Source organism: Dicentrarchus labrax, unplaced genomic scaffold, assembly GCF_905237075.1.
Source record: "Dicentrarchus labrax unplaced genomic scaffold, dlabrax2021, whole genome shotgun sequence".
Classification (NCBI taxonomy): domain Eukaryota; kingdom Metazoa; phylum Chordata; class Actinopteri; family Moronidae; genus Dicentrarchus; species Dicentrarchus labrax.
The window spans coordinates 7,110,303-7,131,997 of NW_026136724.1; the positions used below are offsets into that span (position 1 = coordinate 7,110,303).

General features: G+C 40.3%; 1 protein-coding gene across 2 annotated transcripts in view; it reads right to left on the reverse strand.

Moving 5' to 3' along the window:
- Positions 1 to 21,695, reverse strand: part of LOC127359225 (synapsin-3-like) — a 115,769-nt gene that overhangs the window by 21,871 nt on the left and 72,203 nt on the right. The gene's annotated exons all lie outside the window — the stretch shown is intronic.

Here is a 21,695-nt window from a genome sequence, read left to right on the forward strand (position 1 = left end):
ATTTAGTGGCATCTAGTCTGAACACTGCTCGCATCTGTATTTGACGACCTGGGAAATGAGAACGAGCTGTGAAGTGTGTAGGAGAGAAACTACGGTGGCCCACAAAACTCACAAAAAAAGCTTAAGGGACCTATCCTCAGCCTGTATTTGGTTTGTCAGTTCCGGGCGGGAAACATGGAGGTTCAACATAGTGGACCTGAGGCTGCAGATATAACCGGTTCATTCTAAGGCAACAAAAACACAACAATTCATATTTTCAGGTGATGAAACCATGAAAACATGGTTAAGAATATTATATATAATTTCTGCCAATAGATCCTCCAAAATGTTACACACTGGGCCTTTAATCCCACCCGCCTTCCAAGCGTGTAGGAGAAACTTGGGGCAAAAGGCCCTATCTAAATGTTACAAACTGTACCTTTAGGCCTGCTTTAACTTCAGGGTTGTTGGGAGTCAACTGTTTGAAAAAGCATGTCACACTAAGTAGGGACATTCAGAACTGTACTCGGTGTTCTAAATATACAGTAAGACAGACATGTGGTAAACACCACATTGAGAGACAACCATAACTTTCCTTTGCAACTGATTTGGATATGTACATGAAGTGTCCAGAACCGTGGCCTTGTAAAGAAATGCATTGGCTCTCATGCCATCCCGCTTAACTTAAAGCTGCCCAGTTTAGGACACACGAGGTGGAGTCGGAAGAATGTTGGTTTATTACACAAAAGAGCGAGGTTCTGGGAAGCTGGGTGGAAGACCACAGCTCATTGGGATGGGTTTGGACAAACCAGACATACCGCAAACATGCTATTTCTCATAGTTTGTAGAATTGAAGTGGGTGAAACATCAACAGATTACTTCAAACCTCCCTGTGGTTTAAACGCCCCTTGATAAATCCACTGATATGATTGTTAATGGGATATAATCTAAGAGGGACTTTTCCAGTTTCAAAAACACTTTCCCCACTCTTGTGTGTAATTTGCTCTTATGCAGCAATGCCAGTTTATGTAAGGGGCTCTTCAGTCTGATTAACAGCAATTATGATGAAAAATAAACAGTACTTTGTGATAATTTATTGATGTTTAAATACAAATACTCCCCATACACATACATTATCATACTACTATACATAACCACACAATATTTGCATGGAGCATTGCACTAAAATAATTGTCTCCCACTCCTTCAGTGTGGGTTTTCAGCTATACTTTAAGACAGATGGGTCCCCCGATGTTTTAGGAATTCAAAATGCTTTCATGTTCCATTTTCACAAAGACATGTACTTAGATGTAAGATTTAAATAAACATAGTAACAGAATATTTCCTGACAAGAAGCACTTGGCTAAGTCATACTAGAGATATAAACTCAAACTGCGAGGAGGAAGAAAACGCCTAAACAGCTGCTATCACTTTATCCACACCCTCCCCGACAGTTGACAGGACTGCACATCCTTAATGGTGCTGTCAGCTTGTTTTGCGCAGAGCCTTGAACAGACATCAAGCTGCTTAAGGGCATGAGTGCTTCTGTTGACAGGTTCTGACAGTATAGGCCTGCCCGACACGCTGCCAAGATAAAGTGTACTCTAATTGCTCCATTATCACTTCACAAGTGCCAGAATACAGAAGGTAGGTGAGACTGTAGTCCACTTTGTAATCCACTTCAAGTGATGTACTGTATGTATGAAGCATTTAGTAGCAAATGTGGTAAATGCCAACTGGACAAACATAGCACATTTATGGTCAGTTTTTTACCAGCAATAGCCACTTATGTATTCTGTAGATTATCTCTAATGTAGTTTTCATTGTTAGTGTCCACCATTATCACATAGGATCCACCATTATCACATAGGATTCAAATTGTCTTTACACGTACTCTAAAGCTCTGAAATTGACAGGATTACAACTTTAAAGTGCAGACTTTCAGTTTTAAGGGTGTCCAGATTTACAGAGTCTGAGAAACAGGGGCTAAAGTGGGCGCACTAGCCCATTTTTGTCAAGGGGTTTTGGGCAAAAATGGGTCAACAAGTCGTGAGATATCCTCCACCGGTGGACAGTCAGTTATCCAGCCTCTATCAAAGTGATCATGGTTGTCACTACTGAAGACCAGAATCTAGTCAAAAAGTCCCCGGAGGCTGCACAAGCCTGGCAGAGCGTCACAAGGGAAGATACTAAGTGCCTGCTGATTTCTTCACGGTCACAGTCTTCAGTCTGAACAGTCAGGGTCTGCCACTTAATATTAAAGGAACATAAAGTTTGTGGACTTGCAACAGACAGATGTAAAAGAAAATTGTCAAAATTGAAGCTGCAGAGTCTAAGATATCATCATTTTTAACTCTACCAGTTTTTACCACTATTACAACTAGCTGGAATTAAGTTGGCCTACAACAAAATGATGATCATAATACATATTTTAGTGTTTAGTTACAGTATGAGGCCAGTCAGTACAGCAGTTATGTATGTACGTCACATGACGAACGATAAGATGCCTGAGGTTTAGCAAGTGTCTGAGAAGAGCAAAGCAGGCGCACAGTGTGGGTGTCTGTTTGTCTGCTGGAGAGAAGTGCTTTGGGTGGAAGGGGCTGTAGCCACCCACTCTGTCTGGACATGTTCCTTCCAGTCATTCCCATCAGCATGGCAATGACGGCAGACGCTGAACATGTTGGGTAGAGACAACCACATCCTCTGCCTCGTGAGACGTGCGCTCACTGTTGTTTTCAGATGGACTCGCAGACCACAAGAAATGCACTGTCACTAATATTACAATATTACAAAGGGACAACATAAACATGACTGCCACAGTTCAAAAACATTTACAGTGGTATGTAAGCCATAAGGTAATCCCTCACATTTTGACAGCATATGAGCCAGATGGTCTGCAGGTACATTGTGGCTGTTCCAGACTCTGCATGTTGCTGTTTTAAAGTGACAGCTAAATTCATCATTCAGAAATATGAACTTTATGAATTATATTAATCAAATTGCTATTTTGACCTGTTTGACTCTTTTATATATTTTTAAATAAATAAGTATTTCTGTGTTCTTTGTAAAACATTCAGTAACCTTTATTTGGAATCTGCAATTTGAATAACTTTTCTTTCGCTGTTCTCTGTTGCAGCTTCAGAACAGAGTCAGAAAACATTGTATATCACTGCAACATTTCCCTCAGACATAACAGGGGCTCCTTTATGAGAAGAATCTTTATTTTACAGTGATTGATATTCTTTATGAGACTGTTCAACAAAGCAAGTTTCCGTCCTTAAAAAAGCCTTGGTGGCCATTAGCTCCTATGAGCTCTCAGATGTGGAAATTTTGGTTTAAAAATGCAGCTTTCTGTTTCATCCCAGCTGCATACGTGCCACTTGGCCTTTTGTTCCCAGAAGAAATCTGTAAAAGGCATTTAGTGTGTTAAAGAAGTTAATAAGTCACATGCTAAAAAAGTTAATTATATGGTGGGTGATTTCACCAGTCTAGGTTTTCTTTCGTAACACACGCCAGACGACCAGGCCTGGCACATGATGGAAATACTTCGGGGAAGCCCATCCACCCCCACACGCATCTTCTCCCGCTGGTTGTATGCAAAGCCTGTTGTAAGTGAGTCACATAGGATCGTCGCTCAGGTCAGCGTCAGAAGTGAATCAACTTCCCTAACTTCAAAACACCTCCATGTGACATTCCAATCCCAAAAACTTTCATTCTTAGTGGACTGGAAGTTTCCAGATACCACTGGGCACGTTTAAAACGCACCAGGAGCATAATTGAGGCACTGTATCTGATGTTCACATATTTGTAGGTCCAGACAAGGTGCATTTTTTTCAGCCGTGACTCATATTAAAACAACTAAAAATATCCTCCTAGCTGACAAAATGCAACATTTAGCAGCTGTTGTGAAGCTTTTAGTCACACCTTAAAATTTGAGCATTTACAATTCTATGACAACTTGACAAAGTCCACCCGCTATGGAAGAATGTGATATGCTCAAAAGCTCCAGAACAGCTACTAAATGGACCTTGTGGATTGTTCTGTCAACTACTGTTTCCCAGGTCAAACCACAGCTATCTCTAATGCAAATCTCCACAAATATAAGATGGATGAAATCACATCTTGATTTGACAATGGATTTGGAAATAGATTTAAGATTAAACCAAAATTCTAACGCAGCTATAGAGCTGATTAACTGCCAAAACAAAGCATTGTGGGAACATTCAGTTTGGGGATTTTCTTTTAAGTGGCTTTAAATTCTATAATCGGCTCTAATCCCAACAACATCAGATAAGATTAAGATAACTATGGTTTTAAAGCAGCATTAACTGATTTTTTTGGCCACTTGGGGCCATCAGACAACCTATGACACCAGCTTTGGATATTATCACAGTTTTTATGACAAACATGTTAGCAAACAGTTGCCTATTAACACCAGCAGACACAGAGAATCATTTGCGTGTTTTGGTCACATGAATGTTCATTCAATATACAGTCTCCTTTTAGCTCTGTTTTGGCCTTTACCAACAACTGAGGACAATATCTGGCTCTTTAGCTGTGCTCCACTATGTTCCCCAGCTAGTCGCTAAATTAACTCAGTTTTTTGGTGCTGGGCAGGTAGAACACTGGATTTATTAGAGCAGTTCTGCTGAGTCTGGAAACGTGTAACGGTAAAGTTATGAGTCAAAAAACAAAACAAAGAACTGAAAGACTCGGAATTGGATGATGATTCTCTGTGGGTTCATCAGTGACCCCTCTTAAATTACACATAATCATTTGATCCATTGTTTCTAAAAACAGCAGAACTTTTTTTTAAATGACACGGAGAGAATCATATAGGAGCACGGTCTTGTGGCTATGGAGTATGTAATGTTGGAGGTTACAATGACTGAAGACCGACGGACTAACGTTCAGTTTAACAGGAATACAGCTGCCAGTAGTCAGAGCTAACCAAGCTATGAGCAGCTACATGTAGGCGCTGCAAACATAGAGAGTGCATTGGAACTTTGACAGTCACTAGAAGCACGTTTACAGCTGTGAATATTGCTGTGTTGTAACATTAACGAAGCTAGAGTCTCAGAGAGGCTAACTCTCCAGTCTCTGCGGGGGCAGTGTCAGGCTACGGCTACATATAGCAGGCCACAGTCTGCAGAGTTGAGACGTTGGTGTTATAGGAGCAGGTGGGAAGGGGGTTTGATTGGTGACAAAAGCTGCCACCATACACCTGCCTTGAAGCTCAACCAATAAAGACATTTAATTGGAATAGCTGGGTTGCAACAAGTAGAGGGCAGTCGCCATGCATATTTATAATATAACATTTTTGCACTACATATTTTGCACTACATGTCGAGATTTGAACCTGAACCATTGCTAAATACCCATATACAGCAGTCTGAAAAACGTGGTTTGGGAGTTTAATTACCCTTTAAAAGAACTGTGACTTTCAACTGCCGTAGGCAACCAGTATTGCAACTTCTTCTGCACTACATTCAATTACTACAGCCTGTCTGTGACTTAAATATAGTCACACTGTCACAAAAAGGGAGGGAGAACCATGAAACCTGCATGTGTATTTCCAAAGAAGAGTACAGTTTTATTTCAAATGTTATTCATATGGTAAAGTAAAATACTGTAAAGCTCCACTCTTCTCCTCTCAAAAATGGGTCACACACACACACACACACCTTATCCAATAAAAAGTGTGTAGAGAGCAGCACAGTGCTTCAGTTGCTGAGCAGAAGGAGTTGAATCATTCTATGAGGGCACATGCGTTATCCAACAAAACACATGGTGCATCCATCCTGCATTTATGATCTCTTCATTTTTATTACGGCCACTCAAACCTGCCACATCAAGGAGAAGACATGAGGCACGATGGTTTGGGCAGACGATGAGAGCAGGGGACCCCGACCCAGAATCCTTTTCAAGAGCCCGACCACAGTGGGACCAAAGACAGCCTGCCCACATCAAACCCTGCCTGCAGATTAAGTGAGCCTCAAGAGACCAATAATGTTTATCGTGCTAGTCCCAGCTAAGTTACTGACTGAATTCATACACCTGACACCAATGGATTCAGTTCTCTTTGAAAGTGTTGCTTGTTAACGTTTGAGTCGTTTCAAATGAAGGCAGGAGTGTAACCTTTCACTTTGAACCAATGTAAATTGGATAGGTGCATTGGAATTAAATATTTATTACAACAAAAATCCTTACTTTATACTGTGATGATGGGTACAACAACTCAGTATGAAGCGCAGATGAGCTATTCCAACACATTAACCAGTGGAGGTGTAGCATTTTAACTGTCTGAACATATATAGAACAATGAAACTGGAGACTCAAAGGATGGTAATCGTATCACGGTAAAAAGCACCAGTTGTTGTCATCAGAAAGCTGTGATTGGAGTAATTTTACTTTTTTAAATAAAGAAAATATTTCAATAATTAAGCAATATTCCTTTGTCTCTTCAAGTCGCTTCGTGAGGCTAAGCAATAAACATACATGCTTTATGTTATCAAATGGTTCACAGCATCTTTATGCTTATACTATGTACTAAACTACTTGTATAGCTCAACATTTTGTGTATATTTGCTTTGGCTGAGAGTTAAGAAGATCACTACCACTCTTGTGTGTCTGTACGTTAAATATAAGGCTACGGCCAGAACTCCTTAGCTTAGCTTAGCATAAAGACTGGAAGCAAGAAGAAACAACTGGCTGTGTCCAAAGGTATAAAATGTAGAAATGTCTAGCACCCATAAAGCTCACTAATTAACATGTCACATATTTGTGTTCTCAGTGTAACAAGTGTAAAAACTAGTTATATTTTTTACAGTATGTAATGTGCTTGATTATTTCTTGGTGGATTTTTTTGTACCTTAGACAGAACCAGGCTAGCTGTTTTTCCAGTCTTCTAGCGTCTATCTTTTACTGCTCATGTCAGCATGAGTTCTTTATCTGGTATGAATAATTGATATTGTCTTATTGTGTTTTTTTAGTATTTTTCCAAATAAAAGATTACAAATGTAGAGGTGTTGATCCTGAATTGTATATACAGTAAACTCAAGTGTTTACTCAAGTGAAAGGAGGTTTCAAGGGAACACCAGCAGGCTATATACGTCAGAAACCTTGTAACAGATTTTACACATGTTCCCAAACTATAAGTGACATAAGCATGACACATACAGTAGTTCCTGGATACGCGCCCACTTGTACACAGTTACAAGTGGTCATGGAAACCCCCCTGGGCTAACATCCACCCAAAACCGCAACAAGCAGTAGATGTCCATTGTGTTAAAGTGTATACAGTAAAGGCCGAATAATGAGGCATAGTAATTATTGTTGTGGAATTTAAGCTCATCTGGCTTCCATTAGGGTCTGTTCTAATGTATTTCCATGAGGGAGACAGCTGTCTGGGAACACAACTTATTCCTGAGGACAGAAGTTTCCAGGGTGGACGCTCCCCGCCAACACTGATGTGCTGATGGAGAAGTGACAGAGATAGTTGGTGGTGTCTTCCAGGGGTCAAGCCACCTGCTTTGTCATCACAACTTGTACAGAATCACGCTTTACTTATATACATTAGAAAGCAACTGCAACTTTACTGAAGCCACACAAAAGCCATACCATAAATACAATACAATAGGGGTCAAATCTATAGCAGGTCATTAAAACTTAAAGGGCCCTATCTTACGCCTGGTGCACAGCGCAGTGGACAGCCGGGCTCATAGCGTAGCTTGGGTGTCATCACTAGTTTCTGGCCGATGCAGATCATTTTCACACCCAGCACCTACATTGTCTAAGTAGCAAATGTACCTGCGTCCATCTGTGCAGCCATGGGTGTGTTGGTTTTAAAGTGAGGTTTTTAAGGTGTGCTAAGCAATGCTATCCTGTGGCAGCAGAATGTGATTGCACCATTGACCAACAACGCCATGGTTTGAAGTCAAGTTTAAAGTTAAAGTTTGCTTATCCCGCCGGGCTGCAACAGACATCTGTAATCTCCTGGCAGATCATTTGGAAATGAATGCCAGCTGTCCCTATGCACTCCCCATTGCTGTCAAAGTAACTGCTGTGCTGCATTTCTTTGCAAGTGACCGACCTGACTTATATTGGAGGTACGGGTGCATAGGGACAGATGGCATTAGTCTCCGAATTATCTGACAGGAGATCACAGATGTCTGTTACAGCATGGCGAGATAAGTGTACGAGCAGCTCCGTTTCCTCAGCAGGAGCAGGTGCACCTGGCTTTTAAAGGGAATGGGAGATGACACTCCCATTTGCTTTGATTGGTCTAATTCATGTTATGGCCAAAACACACCTATGATTAATTAAGAGACTAAATACAACCACTTTCCACCCAGATTATGCACCGTTTAACTAGCAAAAGTGGAGTAGATCATTTAAATAGGGCTCTAAGACGTTCATGCTCTTAACACTAATAAAAAAGTTTGCTTTCCTGGAATGAATAATTTAGATTAAATAAACAACCTGTATAGTATGTTTAGTAGATGGTGTCACTACCATTAAGACCAAGAATCTTGTTGATTGTTTTGTGGAAGTTGCCATGACTGTCTCTCTCATTCAAGTACAGAGAATTAAAAACTGCTGGCAGACCTACTTATTAAACCAAAACCAAAGTCAACAACTAGCAGAACGTACTGCCAAAAACCTTAATGTACTGCATAAATATTAAATATTAGGTCAGTGTTTGATGCCGTGCCCAGAAAGGGGTTGCTTGGCTCTTGTCTTTCATGTGCATATAATTTAGGCATTATAATTTTTTAGCCAGGCTAGCAGCGTGGATGGCAATGTCGGTCAGTAGGTTGGTCCACCACTTTGGTACAGATTGAAATATGTCAACAACTTTTATATGGATTGCCACGACATTTAAAGTCCTCAGAGGTTAAATCTCACTGACTTTGATGATCCTTTGACTTTTTCTCTAACACCACCATAAGGTCGATATTTTGAGTGACATATCTCAACATCTATTGGACTGATTGCCAGACATTCATACCCCCCCTCAGGATGAATTATAACCATTTTGGTGATCCTTTGACTTTTCATCCAGCAACACCACCAGACCAAACATTTTACTTTGTCCAATACTTTTGAGGTCCAGTGTGTAACATTTAGGAGGCTCTATTGGCAGAATTGGATTATAATATTCATAGGTATGTTTTCATTGGTGTCTAGCTGTCTGAAAATAGGAATCGTGTTTTCATTATGTTGGAATGAGCCGTTTTTCAGTGTCTTGCCCAAGGACACTTTGTCATGTGGAGCCGGGGAATGGACTACCTTCTGAGCCACTGCCGCCCCCAATCACTTTCATTATATTCCCTACAGCAACTACATTTACATTCTGTTATTTACTTTGAGCCACAGAACAACGATGGGTGGGCAGAGTGACACAAGAAGTAGGTGAAAAGTGAAATTCTTGGGATCCTAGTACCATTATGCATCTTAATAGTACAATACAATACTTTGGCCCTCTAAGGGAAAAAGTTTGGGCACCCCTGAGCTACGCTGTAGTTTAAAGCGGCCACATGTGTAGGCTCCTGTGCTACACCGTAATTCCTAAATGTCACATCTATGTGTAAATCCTCCTTTATGCTGTCTTCATAAATATTCCGACAAAAACTGCTCTTATGAGAGAGTTGCTTGTAATATCTCAGTGATCTCACAGGTGGTTAATATTACAGATGGTTAACCAATATCATTTAATAACAGAACACAGCCACTACTTGAGTCCCGGCCATTCATTTTAAATAAACACAGATTTGTTTGAAAGTCAGTGTTAAGTACATGTCCAGACTGTACTAAAGGAGAGCTATTTCAGTCCAGCTTCTCTGCGGTCTCACTGTAATAGGGACCTGGACAGGGCTTATTAGCACTAATCAATTCACTAACCTACATTCCTGCTTCAGAAGAAAAAGGACAGACGGGCCTCGGGCGAGCCAATCCTGCAAAAGCCATCAACTCTGTGCCACATTCCTCTCAGTCTAAAAGGAAAAGTGATGTTTCTTTCCCATTTTCCAGGGGCTCGTGCAGTATCAGGTCTCGGAAAAGGCTGAGCAGAAATGAGGTGACTGTGTGCAGTTTTGGATTCCTTGTCCCATGATCCAAGGACTGAATGGAATCATTCACTCAACCCCTCTAGCTTAGTGATGCTGGCGAAAACAATCCCAGATCCAAACCTGCATCTGTGAGCAATGTGACAAATAAAAATGTACGCAAACAGGCAGAAAAATGACTCACAAGCTCAAATGTAGTCCTTTTCGCCAACACACATATTCACACACTGACAGGTCAGCGGTCAGGGTCACACATTGCCAGCAGTTCTTGCATTTAAGCCACTCAGCTGCCGTACAACCATTCAGTCGCTTCTAAGACACCACCAGGTTTCTAAGAAAATGTCTATGCAGTCTTTCCTTGAATAATTTCTTCCTGCGCCATGTCCCGCCCCAATATCCTGTTTCCACAGGAAATGCATTAAATGAAGGAAGCTGGATGCTCTAAATATGCAGCTTCATTGTAACATTCAGGATATGAAGCAGATGTTGGAGTCTGCATTTGATGGAGCGGATTGGAGTGTTGCTTTAGCTACCGTTACACTGGGCTTTAGTCAGCGGTTTGCCACAGTTTCATGCAACATTGTCAAGAAAATTACAGCTCGCCAAAGCATAAATTAAATCCCACAAAGTTAGTATCAAGTTATTTTCAAAAGCAGCAACAGGCAGAGTGGGAAGTTAAACTGTTCAAATGTCTCAACAGTGAATCCATTCAATTAACTTCACCTGTAAACCATGTAATCTATAAATAAAACCATTCATTCTCTGCAGAGCCTATACATTTAAAATGCCAAAACCACAGCCAGTGATACCTAAATGATTTAACATTTGTTTAGAACAGAGGTTTTTAAACTGCAAGCTAGATTTTCCCAGTGGGAGAGAGCTTAAAGGAGGGGTATTGGGCGAGGGTGGGGTTGGGTTGGGGTGCAGAGGGAAATATGTCACATGAGGCAAAGACACCATATGAGTTGAAAGCATGGATGTACTAAGGTACTTTAAAACCGCTGGTGCGCAATTGTCACAATTTGCTTAATAACTAAAATTCAGCTCAATCAAATCTAAATGCGATTTAAGACATCATTATCACTAATTCCACGGCAAGTCAATGTTCATAAATACACTTAGAAATCATAGAAAAACACACTCCTCCAGAGTATAACTAGAACTTGCCTGAGAATCATCTGTTTTTAAATTTTCTTCACTACACTGCGAATAGGAACTGCTAACAACTAATTCAGCATACTTTTAAGGATGCCAGTTTGACAAAATGCAAATAAAATAGTCAGGTTCAGGTTGTATCCCAAGCTAAGTATGGCAACATTTCTTGTTTACATCGGAGTTATTATAGTTTACATTTGTCACTAGTTTCTATTTGGTTTCCAGAGTAGGTTTGCTCTTTTCAGTTTTATTGTATAGTTGTTTTTAGCTTTTTTAAATTAAATTATTGGGGGTATTTGTCAGGGGCAAGATTTAATTTAAGTTAAGTTCTAAAGTCTAGTTTTTATTTTACTTCAGTTAACTAACATGTTTTTACACACAGAGACTGAACTAAACTAAAAACTAACTATAATTGTTTAACTATAATAACCTTGGTTTACATCTCCCAAAGCATTATGGGAACCTTCGCTTGAAAAAACTTACAAACCCCAAATTGAAGACAAAGAATAGTAATAGGAGTTCATTTTGTTAATGGGGGTCATAGCAAATTAGGCCAGAAAGTGCAACAGATGCAAACACAGAAGCTGTACTCTGGCTTATCAAAACTCCACAAGGCATGGCAGTAACTATTAATAAATGTTTCTTGCTCCGCTGCCGATAAGGTGCAGTGAGTGAAAGAACACATGAGGCATCAGCAACTTTTTTGACAGCGGAGGAAGGAAAGGCGGGCTTCTGCAGAGTGCATACCAGGGCTCAGCCCAAATGTCAGCACAGCTACTGTTTCCAATTAAGACATGGTATATAGGGAGGAGAGAGTTGAAACATCAAGGAGGAAGATGTTTTAGAACAGATGGATGTGGCAAACCTAGTCTGTATTTATGCCAGCTGTGCAAGCAGCAGGAATGGGTGGTACTCTCTAATACACTGCAGCAATATGAAAGCAATCACTTAATTATTATACATAACTTGAAAGCAATCAGGCTATACAATCCTCTAAATATATTTTAATAACAGAAAATGTTCAGGAATGTATAATCCCCATCTGGTTTTGCATCAAAATACACAAAATCATGCTGATTAGCTGATGGCAGCCATGGTTTGTGGATAATACAAGGACCACTTGCGCGAAATCTAAAAAGAAACAGGCCAAGAACCACAACGTTATGGTCATTTAAATGTATCATGTTGCTGTGGTGCAATCAATTAGAGAAATACCACTGTCCCCAGTAGTCTAAACAGACTGTATTAAACAAGAAAAGGGTGTGGAATTTCAATTATACAAGATTGGATTAAAGAAATTCACATTTTATAATAATTTTATTCATATCTTTTTTTTAATCTCTTTATTCTCTCTTTATTCTTTTAATTTGCAAAATATCCATTTGGTAACAAGCAGATTTAGCAGAAATTAGTATGGTAGAGATAGTGGGATTTATTTTTTTTGTCACTAACTTCAAATAGTGAACCGCTGTAATTCCTAAATTGGGGTATTAGGGGTCAAAAACATTTATTAAAGCCTAGAGCAATAACTTTTTTGTCTTATGACCCCTCAAAAGGACCAGCATGTAGGATTTAGTGGCATCTAAAGGTGTAGCAGCAGATTGCAACTCCCTTGCTTCACCCTCTGTTTCCAAGTGCAAAGGGCAAACTGTGGTTTTGAAAAACACAAAAAAAGTGAAAGCCCCTCTCTAGAGCCAGTGTTTGGTTTGTCCCTGGACTACTGTAGAAACCTGGTGGTTCAACCTGGCAGACTCCATGGAAAGAGACCTGCGGTATAAAAACGTCTCATTTTAAGGTAACGACGAAAGCATGATTCTAATTTCCAGGTGATTATACACCAATGAAAACATAGTTCTGAACATTATATTCCATTTCTGCCAATAGATCCTCCTGAATGTTACTAACAGGACATTTAAACCAAACCCCATTACAGGTTGAATGACTATGAATTGTGAACAATTAAATGAAGTAATATTTCTTTCCCTTTTAGAATGTTTTGCATATACAAATTTGCCACCTGAGGCCTAACCTATATACAGTATATGAAACTATATAGTGAGGAAAAAGCAAAGATTTTTAAAGTACAAAAAAACTACCATAATTTTTTTCTTGTTTCTTTCCACAATAAAAATATTATTAATTAATAAATAGTTCATCGTGTGACCCCTTCTCCACCCTCAGTTTGGGAACCACTATTGCGCCAAACAGAGATAAAAACTGACTTTTGGGGATCAGTTTCAAAAGTTTAACAGTGATACTTCTAAATGAAATGAAACGATTCCAGGGGGGAAAAGGAACAGGGTGTTTGTGATAAAATAAAGTGGAGAGATCCCCTCTGCAAGCTTAACAAGAACACTGTTGTTGTAAGCTATCTAAACACCATTGTGCATATATTAACAGCCAGAAAAATAACTGCGTAATGCGACTGTTTTCCCATGCTGTGCATAAATGTTTGTGTAGAGTCTAGTGTCTGGTTAATGGGGGATTCCAGCCATAAAAATAAATGTGGGATGACTTACCTCCTGCTGTGGTTTGTCCAGCAAATCATGGTAAACTATGGTCAACAAGCCCACACCCTCTGGTCTCAGCCAGGAGAAGGTTCATCACTACCCACAGAAACAGTGAGCCATCTTAAAGAAGAGCTTTTAAAGGGAAAACACCCAACAACAGTTTATCATAGCTCAAAACAAATATTGCTTAAAGTGTGTTGTATCTCTCCATCAAGTGGTGTATTTTATATTCTTCTTGTGGAGAGCTAAGCAAATGCAGACAAGTGATGTCATGTCTCAACATTAATTCAGCAAAAAATGTTTAATGATCCAAAACAGTGGCTCCCAACCTGGGGTTCGAGATTGGTCCAAGGGTCCCAAGATAAATCTAAGGGCCACAAAATAATTCCAAGGATAAAAACCAAGAAAAAATATACAGAATATTTTTGCTCCACATAATTAATTTTTTCTGACTTTTTTCACCAAGTTTTCTTTTGTAAAACTCTTGTAAAATTCAAGGACAAGGACCTTAAAACATTGAAACGAAACCTTCTGAGAAGGAAAAATTGCATCTATGCTAAGGCCATAACCTGTGATAAAGGATCACAAGTGGGCATTGCTTCATTTGAAGGGGACACTGATCCAACCACCGATGTTAAACACACATTAATTGGCCTCTTGGAGTGTTACGAGCTGTAAACACAGTACCACTGTTTTTCACTTATCACCTCATAAAGTTATTAGGGCTAACATACACTGACTGTTGCCTCTTTATACATCCCGTAAACATAGAGCAACATTGGCATTCATTTGGAATCGTGTTTCTGGCCACATAATGAATGAGTCCAATATTCACTCTCCTCTCAGCTCTCCACCCACTCCTGAGGAAATATATCTGGCTCTTTAGCAGCTAAATACTCTGTTATGTTCACCTGCTAATTGCTACCTCTGTCCCAGTAGAAGGGTAAGACTGAACCAGAGCAGTAAAAATGCACTATTAACACGCGCATTGTTTTGTAAAACCAAAACAATGCTGTAAGCTAAAAGTCGGTAAAATGCTCTATAGAACTGAGGGGACTTTACAATGCTGGGTGATAATTCTCTGTAGATGAGTGACAACTTTCACTTTAAACACAGTCATTTGACCCATTTTTGATCTAAAAAAATATTAATTTAAATTGAATCTAATAGTAGTAGAGGCCCATGTCTCTTTACCATCTATGCTAGAAGAAAAGAGAAATGTAGTTTGAGGAGCTTGAATAGAATATGGCATAATACACAAACATTGCTGGAATGAAGTGATAATGTTGCAGGGCTCTTTGGGTTTTTGTTGAAAGGTTTAATGATATACAGTCATTTCTGTGGCATTTTCCACTTCCCTCAGAGACACTGAAATGATACTGTTCTTAAAATAATAGCTCTTCTTTAAGCAAAGGTCAGATGAGTCAGTAGCAGTAACTCATTAATTGCCTGCGCTTCCTGCCAGATGACAGAAACATCATGAGTAGATAACATAGCTGTCAGTTGCTTTGGAACTCTACATATGCTTTGAAACCAGGAAAAAACTGACAGGGGTGTCCTGACAGTGTGATGTAATTTCTAAATTTAACCCTGCCTGAGTCCCTCCACCTTCCCATTGTGACGTCAGCACCCTGTGGACCCTGTTGACACCCTTGACCTCTGACCTGCTTGTGACTCACTGGTACTCCCTCGACAATCTTCCCTAAATTAACTTTCTCTCTCCTCCTCCTCCTCCTCCTCCTCCTCCCCTCCTCCCACACACACCTTCCCTCAGCCGCTCAGGTTTCTGGGAAACACTGGCTTTTTACATTTCTGAGCAGAAGAAACACTGGTGTGATTTACTGTCTCTACTTAAGGCAAATTAATAGGACACATAACGATACTAGGAAGGAATAACAAACTGGTTTATAGAGGAGCAGGATGGGTAAACACTCTTCTCAGTTTGTACTCCTTTCTCAAAACAGTTTAAGTGGTTATCTGAGAAAGTTTAGCTCAGCTCAGTCTCAGTCTTCCTAAGAGCCCATCACTCCCTAACCTGCATTCCCAGTGATCACAGTCACATTGTGACCAATAATGTAAATGTCTGCTTCCTATGGTGTATCTGCTGTTTTTATCTACATAGAAAGCCCACTACATGCTTCTGCAGTAGCCCAGAATGGACTAACCAAATTCTGGCTCTAGAGAGGGCCTTCACAGCCATGGTTGAGTCAAAGGGTTTCAGTTGGTTGCGATCTTCAGTCTCAACTCTAAATGTCTTCAATTCTTCACACTAGTCTTATAGTCTTAAAAATACTACGTGATTACACACTATTGAAAACATAGTTGACGAATTATTATATTCCATTTCTGCCAATTGATCCACCTAAATGTTACACACTGGACCTTTAATTACTGGATTTCTTTTATAAATGACAATGGTTATTCCTATGACGACCTAGTTTGTGAATGCAGGATAAAAGCATTATATGGCTAAAGCTAACAACCATTTAGTTTTTACCGTGCTCAGCATCAGACCCAGTTTAGGCATTCCCTCAACCTTAAGGAATTCCTCAAAGCTATTTCCATGCAGTCATATGCCCATGTTTATGGTTAGTCCTGGTGTCTCTTGCCGTAATACAACATAGTCATTTTGTGGGGTTTCCTGACCGCGCACACACCAAATATGTACAGTAGAGTACAACAGGGGACCCTGCGTCTGAGCAGCAAGCGCTGTGGTTGCATTTGGCCCGCCTCAGTAGGAAGTTACCGACCGTCCATCAGATTTTATTGCAGGGGGAGTCCCATTGTGAGCGGGATCATGGGTCAGGGCCATGTTTGTGTTTCCTTCTCTGATGTCTTAACTCCACATCGGATGACAGACGTGCTGGAGTTGGAAACTGGTGAGCATCTGCTGAAATGTTCAGCAGGGTGGACGAACTGAATGGCTAAAGAAAGCGCCACTAGGCTTTGATAACGCTTTCTTTTCAACTGGAGACCAGAACGCCACTCAAACAACGAATATCTCATTGTACTGCCAGCTCTCAGATACTGAGCTTTGAGCTAATTTCCAACAATTCAGCCTCCACTGTTGAGATAAAAGCAACAATGATAGATAAGGGTATCTAAGGTCGCTCCAAACCAAATTAATTCTGACAGCACAGTGTCCTTTCTGTCTTAATTGGGTGTTTTGTGGTGTATGCTACTTTCCCAGACATTCAGAAAAGAGACGTCTGAAGTAAACAGGCTCATGCTTCCTTCTATTTATCCACTGGTGTGTTGAGTAAGCAGGGTCACAATCTAATAGGGCATTTTTTTTATTGCCAAGTTTAGCCACACTGAGAAAACCAATGGCACATTGATTTGCGTTTCTATTATCAATTTAAATGCACCACGCTGTGCTGAGTTGGCCCGAGGCTGCTTTCTCTGCCTTTATAGACACACCTGCAAGCAAGTAGCCCTGTTATGATGGAGATGCAAATACCTGCTACACTGGGCCCAAACCAAGCCAGCACATGTGTATGGAAAAGGGCTACAACACCACTAATCCTTGTGTTTGCAATGTTGCAAACTGAGTTGAATGAAGCATTTATGAGCAGTTAAGAAAAGTGGCACTAAATAACAGTACTGAGGCCAGCAATTTATGAGCTGTTCAGCTTCATTTCTTCTTAGCTGCATAAAGATAAGGCAAACATTACGGTCACTAAAGGAATCAGAAGTCAGGAGTTGGTAGAGACCAAAAAAGAGCTACAAGAATAATTATTACTTACATGGACTCAAAATCAATGCAAGTGTTGCTATGTATATGAAGGATGTTTAAATATCCAACTGTTAAGATCCAACCTTATTGAATGCTCTGGGAAAATCCTGTAATAATATTATGTAATATCACCATCCTACTCATAATCTAATTAAAAAGCATCTTCTCAGATATTAATAGTAGTATTCAGTATTCCATTTAGTAGACTACACATGTATCCTCTCTGTCAAATCAGCCACCCAAGAAGTTGGAGAAAGATCCATCGTCAAACCACAAGATCCCAAATCCTCCTCATGACCTGAGAACTGAGGTCAACACTCTTTGCAACTAGCAAGCATCCAATTACTGTTTTCTTCCTGTGACAAGACTTCCACTACCCGTCCTCCTCATAGCACAGAGCTGCAGAGCATGGGTCGACCTGTCTGTCCCACTTAACTGGAATGGCATGTGGGCTGCGCAACAGGGCCGAGTGAGTCAGGGCTGGACGCCGTCCCTCGCTGACCGTCGCTCCCGGCGGTGCTATCTTTTCAAGTTTCGCCTCTTCCTGTGTCTCTTTAGCGGCTTGTCAGTCGGATGAAAGGTATTTCCTCTGAGTCACCGCTCTGTTCTCTTTTGTCAACCCAGAACCACGCAGGCATTAAAGACCTCCGGTACACAATGCTGTTGCCTGCTCCCCTGGAGGCTGTCCAGCCAACAGGCCTTTTTCTATAATTGGACTTTTTCAGAAGAAATGCACTTTGCTCTGTATTATGCTTACAGTATGTTGGCCTAGTTTGGCGACATCATTTCCAGAGGGTCCTGGGTTTTTTTGTTGTTTTTTTTTTCAGTTGGTGTGGATCAAGTCATAGTTACAAGCTGTGAGAGACACACATATCCAGAATATTCTGTTTTATCTTGTCCCATTTCTGACAGCAAAGTTAAAGTAGAGCATGTAGTTTTGCACATAAGTGGCCCACGATTTTGTTGGTATAGCTACAATATTCAAACATAGTGACCTTGTTTTTGGGCTGAGACATAAAGGAAGGCTTCATCTATCTTACTTCGGTCTAAACTATCCTGTGAGGACAGCTGCGGGCCAGAAAGTCACATTGATCCCACACACATATGGTGAGCAGCAATCCCTAGTCAACTGTTCACTCTTAAAGGAAAATTCACCCTCATATACTCTTGCACACAATAAATCATTATTTAATACTCACTACATTCCGAGAAATATTTTGTGATTAAGTGTTGCACTTTAGTTTGCCTTTATTTTGAAGCCACTTTCCATCAACCTGCCTCGTAAACTTCTACTTCAGTTTGCGGATTGCTACAGTTTCAAGAAAGCCTGTTGACAGAAACCAGAGGACGAGGTTGTACTTGTTGCTTTCTGTCCAGATTAGAGAGAGTATAAGCAGCAGCAGACGGAATAGCCAGTTGAAAGGTGGCGCAAGTTCAAATTAATTTATAGCTCTTTGTCACAGGCGAGTCAGAGGACTCCACAAGGAACTAAACATGTAACCAATCAACAATCAATCACAGAACTAGATGAAGTGAAATAGTGTCTAACACAATTTACAATTATATGTAGCTCCACTGGCTTGTGGCCTATTTTCTCCTCTTGTGAATGTACAAATTGGTCTGTCATGATGGATTTCCCCTCTAGGATAGTTGAGCATTGATGAAAAAAGGCAACTCGAGACAGAAGACAGAAGTTTTAAACTTTTTTATATGATCAGCTATTACACGACACTACCAGACTATAGCTACTGGACATCTGGACAGGATTTTGCCAGTGAACCTATATAGTAAACAAAATCTGAAAATTGATTCAACTCCAATGTCGATATGGTAAATATGAAGCTAGCAGCTACCAGTGGCTGGTTAGTTTAGAAACAGTAACAGTGATGACAAGGAAATCACTGGGTATCCACCACTTAATCTCAGGTAATACCATAATGCTTCCTCTTCACACTTTGTACAGATTGGACTCTAGTGACTGCAAACAATGCTCCCATCCTCCCAGTGAAGCTGCAGGGTTCACACACACTTCAACTCAAAACCAGGGGATTCCTAAGCTCACTCATGGCTAATGTACATAACAGAACCCCAGCCTCTGCAGCAAGCTAGCACGTTGCTGCCGGATCGGTCCCTCCACTGAACACACCGATATCAGCCCTCCATCAAACTCCTGCTTGAACAGCAAACAAACTAAGGCCCAAAGTATCAAAGCTACGGACCACTAATGGGTTTAGTAACTGTAATGTAACTTTGCACTTAAATCCTTTACGAGACTGAAAAGAGTAATCACATTACTAGGTAATGTGTTACTGCCCAATATTGGTAAGTAGAGCGCTTTAGAGGTTCTGGCAGTTGTATTTTGTTACCTTTGGTCATAGCTAGGCTAGACCTACTTTTCAGTCTTTATGCTAAGCTAAGATAACCAGCTACTGGCTGTGGCCTCATAGTTAACACACAGACTTGAACGTTCTGTTGATCCTCTCATCTAACTCTGCAATAAATTGAATGAGTGTATTTCTCAGAATATCAGAATCTTCCTTACTTTCAATATTCATGAGCGTTGAAGGGTACTAAAGGTATTGATGCAATAACATAATCCCATATAAGGCCTGTTTCCTTTTTTTTAGCCTGACTTAAGTTGTTATCTTTGGAGTTAGGAATGCAGGACTGTTTTACCTCTTTATGTATGAGTAAAGTCATATGCGCTGCTACTATTGCCTAAAGTGAATCACTCCTTTCCCCAGCCTCCCTGTAACTTCCTGCAAGTCTGAAATCTTTCTGTTTTCATCGCCTCATTTGGGCATACAATTGTCCATGCTCCTGTCACGTATGCCAGTCCAGTGTCTAACTAAGGAATGTCCCAAATCTGTTGGTTCAGACATCAGGTTGGAGGCTGAAATAATACCTGACCGGGCATTATCAATCGTTAACGACACAAGCAGCTGGTTTCCTCTAATGTGTGTTGGAGCCATCCAACCTGCGCTAGATGAGACCGTACCTCTGATAAAACATGATGATGTTGAATTTCCACAGATAATAAATGTCCCATTGTTCCCATCTGCAGGACTGAAACCATAAATATGTTGATGTACTGTACCTGAACACACCACTGAACAAACTCAGGTTTATTTTCTGTGTAATAGTGAAAGTAGTGTATAATGACTTCTTGGTGTGAGTCTGAGTCATGGGTGGAGGGTGAATGGAACTAGTCAAGACAGTTCCTGTAGTTTAGTCTGGCTGAAACAATATATCCAGTTTGTTCTTAATTGTTGTCTGTAAAGCAAAGACAAAATAGTCTCATTAAGTTTCCAATACTTGACTTCAGTCAACTTTTCCAACTGTTATATTGAAATTAAAGTCATTTTTAAGACAGAAATTTGAAGCACAAGCTTATCAGTGCAAAGTACAAAATAAAGTCTATATCTAGCCATGTAGGTTCTTTAAACTGAGATAACTGTTAATGAAGGCACATTCAGGGTCAGAGTTCCCCGACCTGATTATTTCTGGCTCGGTTATATAACTGTGAGTAGCGTCAACCCTTAACATAGCTCCCTCAGTCTCTGTAGATAAGCCTCTGCAGCGATAAGGCAGCTCCTCTCAGGTCCATGAATGCAGTCAGGAAGGAGAGAAAAGAGGGTTTAATTGGCTAATTTGACTGATCGTGCCCTGCAAGTAACTTGACTGAATCCAATTCTGAATAAAATCGGACTAAATGAGGCTGCGAGTGCTGCCTTCAAGGCCACGTCGGCAGCCACAGGTTGAGCTGAAATGTCAAGAAATGTAAAAGAATACTGAAGCTTTTGTTTGCCTTCACAGCTTCTTATTGTTTAGAGATAAACAGTCATCTGGTTGCCTCTGATTGCTGCCGCACACTGAGGGAATCTGGCTGCACCCTGTATTCAATATACTGTAAGTATTACTAATTAAGTGGGCGTCAGGGGGTGGGCAGGATGACTAAGTGAGACTGAGCAAAAAGAAAATGCTTTTAACAGAATAAAAGAATAAAGCAGCCTCTTGTATTATTTTGTTTAGAGCTAGAAGGGAAAAAAATGTCTTTCTATGGTTCAAAATATATTAGAGAGGACATGATTGGGCAATTAGTTGACCAGAAAATTAATCAGCCAAAAATCTGATAATAAATTATTCTTTTAAAATACTCATTGAACAAAATCTTCTTATGGACAGTCTGGTGCTGATGTGATTGGTATATTGTCTATCTATTGGAGGAACATCTCAATTTTACACACA